General features: G+C 37.4%; 1 pseudogene; it reads right to left on the bottom strand.

Moving 5' to 3' along the window:
• LOC102484000 (protein SET-like) overlaps positions 1-13,321 on the bottom strand; it is a 41,965-nt pseudogene extending 28,644 nt beyond the window's left edge.
• Positions 13,322-16,275: the final 2,954 nt, after the last annotated feature.

Here is a 16,275-nt window from a genome sequence, read left to right as displayed (position 1 = left end):
GCCAAAAATGAACCCTAGAAAGCCAAAGAAGAGTTAGAATATGCTAGATGATAGAAACTTAAAGAAGAGAGGGAGTTGGTTATGCACAAAATGATAGGATAAAATAAAGTTTATTGGATTTAGCCTTTATGAAGTAGCAGATGACCAAATGGTAGATTGGTGTTAGAGGAACTCCATATCTATGGGCAAGTGCAAAATCACAGAAATATGTCCTTGAAGGTTGAATTTTCAAGAAGTACAGTCTAGAGAAATAGAAAACTCTAGGACTACACCCAGTAGAATTAATTATCTTAGAGAAATTTACTTTAAAAGGATATCATGCATTATCAAGTGACCAGGACAATGAGTTAATCCTGTAGGATAGGAGTTCTATTTGTGGATTCAAGAATGGAGAAGGCATTGTAATATCTTAATTTTTTTTGTTCAGATTGCTCTTCAGATTTTGTGGAAAATTTTTTAATAAAGAAGTTATAAACAGAAGGATAAGAACTTTCCTTAATATACTATGCACAATTGATGCCATCAAAATTGGCAAATTTCCCAGGTCAAAAACTGTTATTAGCTCACTGTTCCTTTAACCAATATATTTTTGTTTGAATTATCTGCTGTGCTCTGACATGCAAGAGAAACATCAATTTCAAATAAAGTATCACCTGATGTTATCTAATATGTTAAATCTAGGGGTCATCTCTTAAATACAATGTTTAATAGAACTCCCTAAGACTGCATTAAATAAATATTCTTTTTTTTTTTTTTTGCAGTAACCTCATGATCATATTTATTTTTAATTGCTGGAATAAATGACTTCTGTTCAGATGACTTTAGATAGATCTATCTCATAGTTTATTCACTGGTGCAAGTGCTAATGTGCAAACAGCAAGAGTCTGAGTGCATGCATAATCAATAATGTTTCCAGAGGCTCTGTACTGAATTTAGTCAGAGATCTATTAGGCCTTGTCTTTCAATATCTCATCTCTCTAGCCAATTAGTCAAGCATTCCAGGGAAAATTGGCTGTATTAACCCTCCTTCCTTTGGACTATGAGGGGAAAAAATTATGCCCAGAGGGATGAAAATATTTTCTTCAGTGCTCCATACATATTAGAACCCATGTCTCCATGATTATGCACAATTAGAAATATTTCAGAGTCCTTCATTTATTAAACAGTCATTTGAAACACTTATTGTATCTTAGATGCCAGACACGGTTGAAGATAAAGCAGACAAGTTTACCACTGCTTTATATATATACATATAATTTGTGTGTGTGTGTGTTTTATGTATATATTGTATACACACACACAAACATATGTATAAACAGCAATCCCTTTTCCTCTCAAGATTTTGGGCACACATACATATGTGCCTGGTGTGTTTTTCATGCTGCCAAGTCTGAGACTTGAACTGCACTGTTGCCTGTGTGGGATCTAGCCTCCTTAATCGCCATGCCATCCACTGGCATACCACTGTTTATATATTGTTTAACAGGAGAAGAAAGAACATATATATAAGTAAAGCGATCAATAAATAAGATACTTTATACCTAGTATAATTAAGTCTTAAAATAGATAAAATGGGATATTACAATGTGCAGTGGGTTTAGAAGTGCAAATGATATCAGGTAAGTAGGGAAGAACTCTTTGAAGACATCACTTTGACCTAATGCTATGGGAGATGACATTTTCAAGGCCAGGAAATCACAATCTTAACGAAATGACATGAGATTTGGTATGTTGAAGAAAAAGAAAGTCTGCTTGGCCAGAGCACGGAGATTAGAGGTAAGAATGGTATGAGGGAAGACTGCAAGTTCTTATAGGCTCTTATAGTTGGGAACTGGATTTGATTCTACCTCTGGAAGTCACTGGAATGTATTGAGTTGGGGAATGACAAACCAAGTTTTTCATATCTTCTGCTATTTTCCCCTTGCACTTTCAGAAGCACCTATCTTTTCCCACAGATTTTCTGTGTCAATATTTTATATATTTTCTAGATAGCTGTTTAAGTAGTTGTATTCTATGAAGTAGTAGTAGTGAGTAATAGTATTGTTACTTTTTTAAAAAATATATTTATTTATTTAATTTCATTTGTTGTTATTATCATTTTTAAATTTTGACCAGAGAGAGACAGAGAGAGAGAGAGAGAGAGGGGAAGCGCGAAAGCAAGCCTCCAGGTCCAGGACTTGAACCGTGGTCAGCCATGTGGGAATCCAGTGCTCTTAACCACCAAACTACTTGCCAGCCCCAGTATTGTCACTTTTTAAAAAAATAGTTGCATTTTTTTTTTAACATTTTTGGTGTAATATCACATGAATTGAAATAGAAATATGACATCACATGAAGTGAAATTGAGGTGGTTCCATCCAATCAGAGTCTGCATATTTGCAGTCTATGGATTGCATCCAGCCCATAGATGTGTTTTATTTGAGCCATTCAGGATTTTACAAATTGAGAAATTTGTCATAAGTATTGAGAGTAATGTAATGAGCGATCTGGGTCTTGTCCAAATTTCCTAAGGAGTTAGAAATGTGGACAAATGGAGAGTATAGGAAGAAGAGATTTTTTTGTTTTGTTTTGTTTTTGTTTTTGTTTTTGTTTTAAGAAGGAAGTTGAGTATTATTGAAGGAGTGGAAGGGGGCCTGAGTGGGTTGCTGCAGGTGGGCTGAAATGGTGTAGGAGTCTGACGAAGAACTCATTTCTTTGAAATGGGTTATTAGCCTAGGTCCTGGAACTCAGGACACCTGGGAGTCTTGAGCTAATCTTAGTCCCTGGATGCAGCCAGATGGCTCTTTGTTTTAGTTAATGATGGAGATTTTCTTATCTGTGTGCTCCAGACAGTGGGTAGTTTTGGTCTGTTTTTAGTCCAGTAACAGGGAGTCATAAATTCATCTGAGAATTGTAATGGGGGCATAGTGAACATTTATTAGACTATAGAAAGCCAAAACCACAGTAACTCCATTATTGGGAGGCCTTCCCCTATCTACCTACAAGTGGAGTCTAACTCCTAACATACATATACATGTACATATATTATAGAGTTTACAATAAGGGACTAAAGGCGAAGCTAAAGACAAAGACACAGAGGGATCAGTCAGTGGCATGATCCCACATGGCCAACTGCACAATTTGAGTCCTGAACTCTGCAGTATGAAAAACATGCCAGTTAAATGTACAAGTGTACCCAAAATACTGAGAGGATAATGGAAGAGAAGTGATTGTGATATGATCCTTGGGAGGTGCTTTCTCACTTTCTCTCTCTTTTGCTCTTTCTGTCTCTGGTGAGTTCATTCACTCTAAAGCAAACTAAATAATAATAATAAAAGTAAAAGTCAACTGGGGCCAGCAGATGGTGTAGTGGTTATGTTGTTGGACTCCCACGTGACTGACAATGGTTCGAGTCCCAGACCCAGTGGCTTGACAATCATGCTGGATGGATGTGTGTGTGTGTCCAAGATCCCAGGAGGAGAACGGAGGAGAAAGAATTGTGGCATGGCTATCCTCCCTGGGTGTAAATTCTCACTTTTTCTCTAGCTCTTTCTGTTTCTCTCTCTCTGGAGAGTGCATGTGCCCTAAGGTAAAAACCTCTTTAAAAAAAAGTCAACAGTGAGTTAAAAAAATAAAGAATAGACTGGAAAGATAGGCTTTATAAAACCATGATAAAAGCCCAGAGATCAGCACTCAGTGTATATGGCATGTGGTATTTAGGAAACTTTCATATTACATAGCTAAAGAGATCTAAGAGACAAGATATTGGGTTGTCGGAAAAGTCACGAATCATTTTTGCATAGAAAGACATAAAAAAATACATCATGACTTTTCTGACACCTCAAAATATAGTGAACCTGTATTGCTTGGGTCCAAATTCTAGTTTTTTAATTCTTATGAGTTATATGACCTTGATCAATTTATCTTTCTTATACTTCAACTTTTTTGCAAAATTGAGATAATAAATTCTTTCTTCATAGGGTTGCTGTGAGGATTCATTTTTAATATACATGGAGCACTGAGGACAATGCCTGTCACTTAGTAACATTGAATAAGCTATTATAATTTTTATGTTACAGATAAAAAGAAATGAAACTCATTTAACTAATTGATATAGTTAAAGTTATATAACAAGTAAATGGAAGAATCAGATCCTGAAAATAGGTGTTTTAAGAAGCTCTGCTGGACTTAAGTTTTTCAATAATAATTTGGGTTATGTACACAAAAATGCCTCTCTGTAGCCTAAAGTTTTATCTAAATTAGCAGTTTATAGTTTTTTGGTCTCAAGAACTCATTTTTAATAGTCTCTTATTTTTAATAGTTTTAAACATGGTTGAGGACACCAAACAGCTTATGTTTATGTGATTATATCTGTTGAAATTAACTATATAAGAAATTAAAGCTGAAAAAATTTAAAAATTTACTTATGAATTCATTCAAAAACCAAAAATAAGCCCATTACATGTCACCATAAGCAACATGTTTTCAATGAAAATAACTATTTTCTATAACAAAATTAGTGAGAAAACTGGCATTATACTATATTTTTATATAAAATCTCCAATGTATGGCACAAAACCAGGATTTTTTATGTTTGCATCTGCATTCAATCTGTTGCAATATCACTTTGGAAAACTTCAATGTATTGCACATTCATCTTCTTATTCCAATGAAAGTAGTTTTGTTAATTGTGAAAGCTGGCCCAGTTTTATTCTTCTGCTGGTGGATATATAGTTCTTCTAGCACCATTTCCTGAAAAGACTTTTTTCCCCATTGCACTATTTTGTACCCTTTGTCAAAGAGCAGTTAGTTGTTATAATTTGGGGTTCATTTCCATGTTCTCTGTTTTGTTCCATTAGTCTATGTGTCTATTTAGCCAATATCATGTTGTTTTGATTATCACTGCTTTGCAATATATTTTAAAGTTGAGTAGTGAGTTACCCCTCTTACTTTATTCTTTTTTCACAGAATTGCCTTGGCTATAAGGGATGTTTTATGATTCCAGATGTATTTGTGATTGTTCTAGTTCTGTGAAGAATGTCATTGGTAATTTGATTGGAATCACATTGATTATGTAAATTAATTTAGGTAGAATGGACATTTTGATCATATTGATTCTTCTAATCTAAGAACATAGGATGTCTTTCATTTTGGGGTATCATACTCAATTTTTTTTTCAATTTTTTGTATTTATTTTTGTATATATAGAAGTCTTTCATTTGACACATGCTCCAAGAGTTTCAGAGACACCTAGAGGTCCTCAGATAATAATTTGAGAACTATTGATCTAGATATTGGGTCATTAGAAAAGTCATGATGCATTTTTACATAGAAAAACATGTCATCATATTACAGAGTGAGCAACAAGGAGATGGAGCTACAGAGAGACTGTGGTTCATCTCCCACAGCCCATTGAACTCTCAGATGTGTTACCTGGGATCTGGAGAGTCCCACCCTTCCCCACCCCACCCACCCCCTGTGCCATTGGAACATCTACTTCGGCCAGGATGGGCCAGATTGCAGAGTGAGAGGCAGGTAGACAGAGCTGCACCTCACTTCCTCCCACACACTTTTGAACTCTCAGGTGTGTTAACTGGGTTCTGGAGAGTCCCACTCTTCCCTAGCCCCACACCACTGAAATATCTATTCCAACCAAGATAGGCCAGGTTGCAGGCTGAATGGCAGGGATATGGAGCTGCAGAGAGTCGTGACTCACCTACTCCAACAAGTGACTTTTGGAGTACTTGGTGCCTATAGAGACTATATTTTTCTGGTCTCATCATAGCAAGATTGAACAAAATCACAGAAAGATAAGAATTGTATCTCTTCCTCTAGCTACATCATCCAACTTAGTGCCATGTACACCCAGACTTGACACTTTAGGGAGAAACCAAGCACTTCAAGCTGACTACATACACTATTCTCTGATTGGAACATGAGGCCCTCTTCAAAGAACAAACCAGAGAAGTAGAGTGTAGAGTTAACTCCAAGAAATTAGGAAGAAATATATAAGATATCAGATGACCAGAAATCATCACAGATGAATAAGAAATACGAGAAACCAAGAAAAAAATCTCTCCCTCATGAGAAACGAACATTTTATCATCCACAGATAGTACAATGGAACTTGTGGAAAAGCCAGATAAGCAATTCAGAATAGTCTGCCAAATTAATTGATGCATTTTGATATAATTCCAATCAAATTACCAGAGATATTCTTCAAAAAGCTAGAAAAAATTATGGAATTTGTTTGGAATCATAGAAAACCTCACATTGCCAAAGCAATCCTGTGCAAGAAGAGTGGAGTGGGTGGCATCTCAATCCCTAATCCTAAAATATATTATAAAGCTGTGATAATCAAAACAGCATGGAATTGGCACAAAAACAGACATGTTGACCAATGGAACAGAATAAGGACTCCAGAAATGAACCCTAAAACATATAGCCAACTTATTTTTGACAAAGAATATCAATCTAGTGGAAAAAGGAAAACTTCTTTAGCAAATGGTGCTGGAAAAACTCAGTATCCACCTGCTGAAAGATGAAACTGGATCACCATCTTGCACAGTCAACAAAAATCAACTCAAAATGGATCAAAGATCTGAACCTAAGACCTCAAAGTATAAAAGTATTGGCAGAAAACACTGTGGAAACTCTGGGAGACATTGGGGTAGGCAAAGATTTCTTAAGTAAGACTCCCAAAGCATTGGCAACAATTCCTAAAATGCACAAGTGGGATTATATCAGATTAAGAAGTTTCTGCACAGCAAAAGACACAGTAAAGTGATGTGAATTAACATCCCTAAGGATGGGAGAATATTTTTGTAAACTATGCCTCAGATAAGGGACTGATAACCAGAATACACAGGGAATTCAAGCAGCTTACCTGAAAAAAATGATTAGCCCAGTTAAAAGATAGGAAAATGAGCTGAACAAAAATCTCTCTAAGGAAGACATATAATAGCCAAAAAAACATATAAAGAAATGCTCAACATCCCTCATCATAAAGGAGATGCAGATCAAAACCATAATGAGATACCACCTAACTCCTGTCAGAATGGCAAAGGCTAAAAATACAAAAAGTAAGTGTTGGTGGGATTGTGATAAAAGGGGAACTCTCCTACATTGTTGGGAATGTAAACTGGTTCAGCCGCTGTGGAAAACAATGTGGAAGTTCCTCAAAGATCTACAAATTGAACTACCATATGATCTAGCAATTCCACTCCTGGATATTTATCCAAAGGACAGGAGAATGCTCAGAAAAGCATTTGCACATCAGTGTTTATTTTAGCATTATTCATGATTGCTAAGACATGGAACCAACTCAGATGTCCATGAATAGATGAATGGATTGAAAGTGTGGCATATATTCCCTATGGAATACTAACCAGCCATAAATAACCGGCCATAAATAACCGAGCCCCTGGCATTTGATAGTAAGCGGTGAAGTATGGGAGATTTATTGCTGAGTGAAGCAAGCCAGGCTATGACAGAAATATATTGTATGTATCCACTTACGATATACCAACTATCCACATTCTATGCTAGAAATCAAAAGATTGTAGGTCATAAAAGCAGTGAAAATAGGTATGTATGCTGGAGACAGTATGTAAATAGGAGAAGGGAAGTGTATAGTGAAAGAAATTAGGGAGAAAAAATAGAGGCTCAAGACATTTGTGGAACAGAGAAATGGTTTATTACCTGTTGATGATAATGTGTACAGTGTTCTTAACTGGACTAGTCTGAGATGTATTTCATGTTGGGTAAATTCTCTTTACAAGCCAAATAATGTATAACAATCCTATTATATTAAAAAAAGAAGAGGAATAAAAATTAAATAAAATGCACCCATGGATAAAGACATACAGAGACTAAAAATGAAGGATTGGAAAAAGGTATTCCATGCAAATGGGAACCAAAACCAGCTGTAGTTGGGGTACTAATTTCAGACAAAATAGGTATAATACAAATACAGTAAGACGGGTACTAATTTCAGACAAAATAGGTATAATATGAATACAGTAAGAAAAGACAAAGAAAGACATTATATAGTAGTAAAAGTACTAATTATTAAGAACATATAGCACCGGGAACCAGCAGTTAGCGTAATGGTTATATCGCTGGACTCCCACATAGTCGACTGCGGTTCGCGTCCCGGACCCGGTGGCTTAGAACTTACGCCAGGCGCGTGTGCGTGCGTGCCCAAGATCCCGAGAGGAGAATGGAGGAGAATGGATTGCGGCATGACCATCCCCCCTGGGGGGTGATTTCTCGCTTTCTGTCTCTCTGTCTCTCTCTGTCTGGTGAGGGCACGCACCCTATAGCAAAAACCTCTCAAAAAAAAAAAAAAACATACAGCACATAAGAATATCTGTGCACCCAACTCAGGAGCACCCAAATATGTGAAGGAAAGATTGCTAGATCTAAAAGGAGAGATATACTGTAACACACTAATTGTTGAGGGTCTCAACACCCAGCTATCTCCTTTGGACAGATCACATAGACAAAAAAATAAGCGAAGAGATACAGGATCTAATCAATACCATATATCAAATGGACTTGTACATGGCAAGACATCTATAGAACCTTTCACCCAGAAACCATAAAATACACAGTTTTCTCACTCCCATATGAAACCTTTTCAAAGATTGAGCACATGATAGGGCACAAAACAAGCCTTTACAGATCAAAGATATAAAAACAATAGCATCTTCTCTGACCATGATGAATTAAACTTGATATTAAATACAGAAAAATCCATGAAAATACAAACATGGGGAAATTAAATAACCTACTTATGAATGACTTCACAAGTACTGAAGATATTTAAAAAGATTCATGAAAACCAATGATAATGAGTACACAAGTTTCCATAATCTATGGGACACAGTAAAAGCCATCATAAGAAGTAAGTTCATAGCAATTAGTGTTGGAGAGATGACAAATGGACAAACTAACATTTGCCTCAGAAAACCTGGAAAAAACAGCAACATAAAAAATTTTAAATGCCAGGAGAAAAGAATAAAGATTCAAACAGAAATAAATAAAATAGAAAACGAATAATACAGAAAATAAATCAAAGCAACAGCTGGTTCTTTGAAAATATAAACAAGATTGATACACCATTAGCTAGACTAATTACAAAGAAGAGAGAAAGAAATGAGAAAAATCAAATTTGCAATAAAACAGGCAATATTACAACGGACACAATAGAAATACAAAACATCATTAGGGGATACTATGAGTGACTATACAGCAACAAATAAGAAAACCTGCACACATATAATCTACTAAGATTGAATCAGGAGGACACAGAAAGCCTGAATAGAGGGACCCACAGTTGTGCAATGGCTATGTCGCTGGACTCCCATGTAGTCGACCGTGGTTTGAGTCCCGGACCTGGTGGCTTAAACTCACACTGGGCGCATGTGCATGCATGCTCAAGATCCCGAGAGGAGAATGGAGGAGAAAGGATTGCAGTGTGGCCATCCCCCCCCTGGGGGGGCGATTTCTCATTTTCTGTCTCTCTGTCTCTCTGTCTTCCTGGCGAGCTCACGCACCCTATAGCAAAAACCTCACCAAAAAGAAAAAGAAAAAGAAAAAAAAGCCTGAATAGACTCATAACAAGCAATGAGATTGAATCAGTAATAAATATACTCCCAACATAGATAAGCCATGGTCCTCATGGCTTCACTTCTGAATTCTACAAAACTCTTAAAGAAGAGTTAATCCCCATTTTACTCATTATTTTTAAAGATCCAAAAGGAAGGAACCCTCCCAAATTAATATTATAAAGCTTCCATCACTCTCATCCCCAAAACAGACAAGGACATGACAAGCAAGGAAAACTACAGACCAGTATCTCTCATGAATATGGATGCAAAAATTCTAAACAAGATACTAGCAAATCATATGCAACATATAAAAAACATCGTGACCAGGTAGGGTTTATTCCAGGGATGCAAGGGTGGTTCAACATACACAAAACCATAAATGTAATACACCATATTAACAGAAAGATAAAAACCATATATCAATCAATGCAGAGAAGGCATTTGATAAAATATAACATTACTTTATGATTAGAACTCTCATCAAAATAGGCATAGAAGGTTCATTTCTCAACAGTAAAAGCTATTTATGAAATACTTGTAGCTGATATCATACTGAATGTGGAAAAGCTGAAAGCCTTTCCACTAAAAACTGGTACAAGACAAGGCTGCCCACTTTCTCCACTCCTTGTCAATATAGTGCTCGAAGTCCTAGCAAATGAAACAGTATAGGCATTCAAATGGGAAAAGGAGGTGAAATGATCTCTATTTGCAGATGACATGATTGTATACACAGAAGACTCAAGGGAATCAGTGAAAAACCTAGAAGTAATAAATGAATACAGTAAAGTAGCAGGATGCAAAACCAACATAAAAAAATCTATTACATTTTGGGAGTCAGTGTAATGGCTATGTTGCTGGACTCCCATGTAGTCGATTGCGGTTTGAGTCCCAGACCCAATGGCTTAAACTCACGTCGGGCGCATGTGTGTGCATGCCTGAGATCTCAAGAAGAGAATGGAGGAGAAGGGATTGTGGCATGGCTATCCCCCCTGGGGGGGTGATTTCTCACTTTCTGTCTCTCTGTCTGTCTCTGTCTTTCTGGTGAGTGCACATGCCCTGTAGCAAAAACCAAAAAAACAAACAAACAAAAACTATTACATTTCTACATATGAACAACAAACAGGGTGAGGTGGAACTGAAGAAAGTAATCCCAATTATCATAGCCACAAAAAGTATACGATATCTAGGAATAAATCTAACCAAAGAAGTCAAAGATCTCTAAAAGGTAAACAATGAAAAGCCAAAAAGAGAAATAGAAAATGACACAAAAAAGTGGAAGGACATCCTATTTTCCCAGATTGGAAGAATTAATATAATCAAAATGGCAATTTTACCCAGATTAATCTACATATTTAATGCAATTACAATAAAATTACCAGAGACATTCTTCACAGATTTAGAAAAGACAATCATAGAATTTTTCTGGAATCATCAAAGATCCTGTATTGTCAAAGCAATTCTTCACAAGGAGAGCAGAGTAGGAGAAGTCTCCCTCCCTGATCCCAAAATACATTACAAAGCTGTGGTAATCAAAACAGCAAGGCATTGACACAAAAACAGACATGTGGACCAATCGAATAAAATAGAGAACCCAGAAATATACACCAAAACATACTGCCAACTTATTTTTGACAAAGGGTACCAGTATATCCAGTGGGAAAAGGAAAATCTCCTTAGCAAATGGTACTGGAAAAACTGGGTTTCCACCTGCAGAAGGATGAACCTGGACCTCCATCTCTCACCAACAAAAATTAACTCAAAGTGGATCAAAGATCTAAACCTAAGACCTCAAACTATAAAACTACTGGTAGAAAACACTGAGGAAACTCTGGGAGACATTGGGGTAGACAAAGACTTCTTAAATAAAACTCATAAAGCATATGCAATAATGCCTAAAATAGACAAGTGGGATTACATCAGATTAAGAAGTTTCTGCACAACAAAAGACACTGTAATTAGTGTGACTTGACAACTCTCGAAATGGTAGAATATTTTTGTAAACTATGCCTCAGATAAGGGACTGATAACCAGAATACACAGGGGTAACTCAAGCAGCTTATCTGAAAAAAAGTGACCTACTCAAAAGATAGGAAAATGATCTGAATAAACAATGCTCTAAGGAAGACATACAATGAATGAATAAACAATTCTCTAAGGAAGACATACAATGAGCCAAAAAGCATATAAAAAAATGCTTGACATCCCTCCTCATTAGAGAGATGCAGATCAAAAACCACAGTGAGTTACCATCTAACCCCAGTCAGAATGGCTAAGATTAAAAATAATAAGTGTTGGTGGGCTATGGTGAAAGGGGAAGTCTACTACACTTGTTGGTGAGATGTAAATTGGTCCAGCTACTATGGAGAACAATATAGAGGTTACTCAGAGATCTACAAATAGTAAATACTATATGATCCAGTAATTCCACTCCTAGGTATCTACTCAAAGGATAGGAGAATGCTCAGTTGGAAAAGTACTTGCACATCTGTGTTTATTGTGACATTATTCACAATTGCTATGACATGGGACCAACCAAAATGTCTACAAACAGATGAATGGATTAAAAAAATATGACACATATACTTTATAGAATAATACTACTCAGCCCTAAACAACAAGATCCTGGAATTTGATAGAAAGTGAAGCAATATGGAAGAGTTACTGCCTACTGAAGCAAGCCAAGCTATGAAAGACAGACATTGTATATCTTCACTTAACCTACACTGACTATCCACACTCCGTGGTGGAAACTAGAAGATTAGAGGATATAGAAGCATGCAAAATGGTTATGGATACTGGAGACCAGGTGGGAAGAGGGTAGGAGAAGGGGGAGAATTTGAGGAAAGAAATTAACAAGAAAAATAGGGAAAAGTGTTACAGGACACAGAAATGCATTATTATCTGTTGATGATACCATGTATAGTACCCTCAACTGGCCTGGTGTGAAGTGTATTTATTTTAGGTAAATTCATTTTACAAGCTAAGTGATGTATAGTGATTGAATGTATAAAATAAATCAAGAAAAACATGTCGTGACTCTTGATATCCCAGTAGAATCAGAGATTTGAGTTGAGAGAGAACTATACCCTGTCCAAGTCCCTGCATCGACTTTAGAAGTAGAAACTAAATGGATAAGAGCAAATATTTGCAGGAAAGGAATATTTATTGTCGTCGTATAATATTTCTGACTTTAGTTGAATATTATTACAACATAAAGGGACTTTACAGATTCATGGAAAAATGGAAATAAAATTTGAATTTTTTTAGTGTAAACATGTTTTGAAATTAATGCATAGTTTTTTCATAATTGTCATTTTCCATAAACTTTTTGAAGACAGGATTTTTAAAAACAATTATTTATTATTGTTATTTAATTTAACAAGGACAAAAAAAGAGAGGGAAAGTGAGAAATCAAGCTGCCAGGTCTTGGACTCAAACTGTGGTCGACCATGTGGAATTCCAGTGCCTTATCCATTGTGCCACTTGCTCGTCCCAAAGATTGGATCTTTAGGTACCCTAAAGTATTTATTGCTTTGCCTACAATATAAAATGTCATCCCTTTCATGCCTTTATGTCAACTTGTGTGTCTGAAAAAGTTGAAATAAACATGGTGCTCAGTTGCTCAGAAGTAAATTGAGTGAAATAGTGTGCTCCAAATCCACAAGAAAATGGGACATATTCCATGAACTTACCTTCCTTCCTTCTTGTCCTTCCAAGCTCATTGGCATTTCCGAACATTATGTTAGTTTTCTTTGTGATGGGAGTTGGGTAATTCCAGGGGCTTCTTTTTGCAGTTAATGGGCATAGTACTTGAAAGATAACTTCTGCTTGATAATGGACTCAAGAATGACCTATAAAGCGTTTAATTATCTTATCCATTAGATCCTCACCAGTTTGAAGACTGGTAATTATATAGACTTCATTTAGAGTAAGTAAATTATTTATAATCAACTCAGCAAAGCACTCATATTTTAGGCTTGGAATGAACCAATTTTTTTTTTTTTTGAGAGTTTTTTTTGCTATAGGGCGCGTGCGCTCGCCAGACAGAGACAGAAAGCGAGAAATCACCCCCCAGGGGGGATGGCCATGCCGCAATCCCTTCTCCTCCATTCTCTTCTCGGGATCTTGTGCATGCATGCACACACGCCCGGCGTGAGTTTTGAGCCACTGGGTCCGGGACTCGAACCGCAGTCGACCACGTGGGAGTCCAGCGACATAGCCATTACACTAACTGCTGGTCCCGGAATGAACCAATTCTTGTAAATGGGTTCCTTCTGATGATTTCTGAGTATTTGCGGCCTTCTCACAGGCTGAATGTTTCATTTCTTCAGGCAAAGAGTGAAGTCCCACATTCTCTGTTAATACTATCTATAATTCATTCAATTGTTCATTCAAAACCTGTTGGCTATCTACTACACCAGACAGGATGGTAGATATTTAGTAACTTGAAGATTAATGTCCAAAATTAGTTTATTTGAGGAGTACAGGAGAAATGTGTAAATTGTTTAAATATATGTGGAAAACGCTTTATTAGAGCCATGGACAGTGTTTTGACAAACAATCAAGAGGAGGCTAATTTTACCTGAATGATGTGGAAGTTTCTTACTAGAACTGCGTCCTGTATGGCATAAAGATTCAGGGAAAATGAGAGAATGGATATTTTTCCCTCTACAGAGGATGCATGCCCTTGCCAGTGAAAGAGAGAGAGAGAGAGAGGGAGAAATCACCCCCTAATGGGGTCTGGTCACATCACAACCCCTTTGCTACCATTTCTCCATCCTTTTGGGATTTTGGGCATGCTTGCATATACATATAGCATACTTCTCAAGCTGCCTAGGACCAGGATTTGAACCACTTGTTCAGCTATATGGGATTTGATTCCCTTAATCACTAGGCCATACGATTGGTCTGAAAAGGTGTTCTTGAGGAAGAGAAGAGACTGAGCAGGTGTTTAGTGTAAAAATGCTTGAGATGTGCAGGGACTGTTGAGAAATTCCATGAAACTGGAAAGTGGGGTACATAGTAATAGAAGCTAGAGTGCAGCTGGAAAAGAAGTCTGTGCTCAGACTAGCACAGGCCCATGGAGCTAAAAAGGCGGAATACAGGGAACCAGCAGTTAGCGTAATGGCTATGTCGCTGGACTCCCACGTAGTCGACCGCAGTTCGTGTCCCGGACCCGGTGGCTTAAAAAAACTCACGCCGGGCGCGTGTGCGTGCGTGCCCAAGATCCCGAGAGGAGAATGGAGGAGAAGGGATTGCAGCGTGACCATCCCCCCTGGGGGGTGATTTCTCGCTTTCTGTCTCTATGTCTCTCTCTCTCTGTCTCTCTGGCGAGCGCACGCGCCCTACAGTGAAAATCTCTCCAAAAAAAAAGGGGGAATACACACTTCATCCTGTAGGCCACAGGGAACCATCAGCTGTTTTCTGTTAAGATGTATGTTTTAGGTCTTTTGGTGGGAGAACAGTCAGGAAAACAAATAAGTTAGGAGAATGGAAGCAATGCTCCATGAGAGATGAGATGGTTTTCTATAAAGAAAGATGGAGGTCAGCCAGTGATGTGGTGGTTAAAGCAGCCTAATCCTACATTGTCAGCTGCATAGATGAAGTCTCTGATTCGGCAGCTTGTAAGAAACATGGGGCTCCTATGCATGTGTGCCCCAAATCCCAAAAGCGGGGAGAAGGGATTGTAGTGTGTTCAGTTCATTACTCATGGGGGGGTGCTTTCTCTGATTCGGCAGCTTGTAAGAAACATGGGGCTCCTATGCATGTGTGCCCCAAATCCCAAAAGCGGGGAGAAGGGATTGTAGTGTGTTCATTACTCATGGGGGATGCTTTCTCTGTCTGGAAAGTGCATGTACCCTTTAACAAAATAACAAAAAAATTTTTTAAAGGAAGATTAATGATATGAACCATCATAGTTTTAATTAAATTTTGACATTCACACTATTGAAAAAAATAGAAAAATAGTTGCTAAAAGATAATTTTTAGAAGGGATTTTTAAAAAATGAATTATTTAATTACATTTGTTATTATTATTTTTAATTTGACCATACAGAGACAGAGAGAGAAAGAGAATATGAGAAAACAAGCCACCACATCCGGGACTCGAATAACAGTCAGTCATGTGGGAATCCAATTATAGTTAAGACAGCTGAATCCCATATTGCCAGCTGCAATTTTTTATCCACCATGCCACTTGCTGGCCCCAGAAGGGATTTTTTTAAAAGAATTATTTTTATTAACTTTCTTTTTACATTCATTCATTCATTCACTTATTTAAATTTGACCAGAGAGGGATAGAGTGTGAGAGAGAGGGAAAGTGAAATAGCAAGCTGCCAGGTACAGGACTCGAACTGTGGTTGGCCATGTGGGAGTCCATTGTCCTCAACCACCATACCACCAGCTGGCCCCAAGATTTTTTTTTTTTAAATCACTAGAGGGCATATATACTTATAAGAGAGAGATAATCAGAGAGAGGTATCCGCCCAGTGGGATGTGGTCATGGTACAATCTTCTCCCCTCAGCACCCATTTTTTCCAACCTATTAGAATTTTGGGATGGATGCCTAAACATGTAGCTGGCATGTTTTTCAAGCTGCGAGGGCTAGGATTTAAGGGAGCTGGCCATGTGGGATCCAGCTCCCTTAACTACTGAGTTCCAGAGCTGGCTCCTAGAAGACAAT

Source organism: Tupaia chinensis, unplaced genomic scaffold (assembly GCF_000334495.1).
Source record: "Tupaia chinensis unplaced genomic scaffold, TupChi_1.0 Scaffold000147_1, whole genome shotgun sequence".
In the NCBI taxonomy this organism is placed as follows: Eukaryota; Metazoa; Chordata; class Mammalia; order Scandentia; family Tupaiidae; genus Tupaia; species Tupaia belangeri.
The sequence above is the reverse complement of the archived record's forward strand: the minus strand, read 5'-3'. Positions and strand labels throughout refer to the sequence as shown.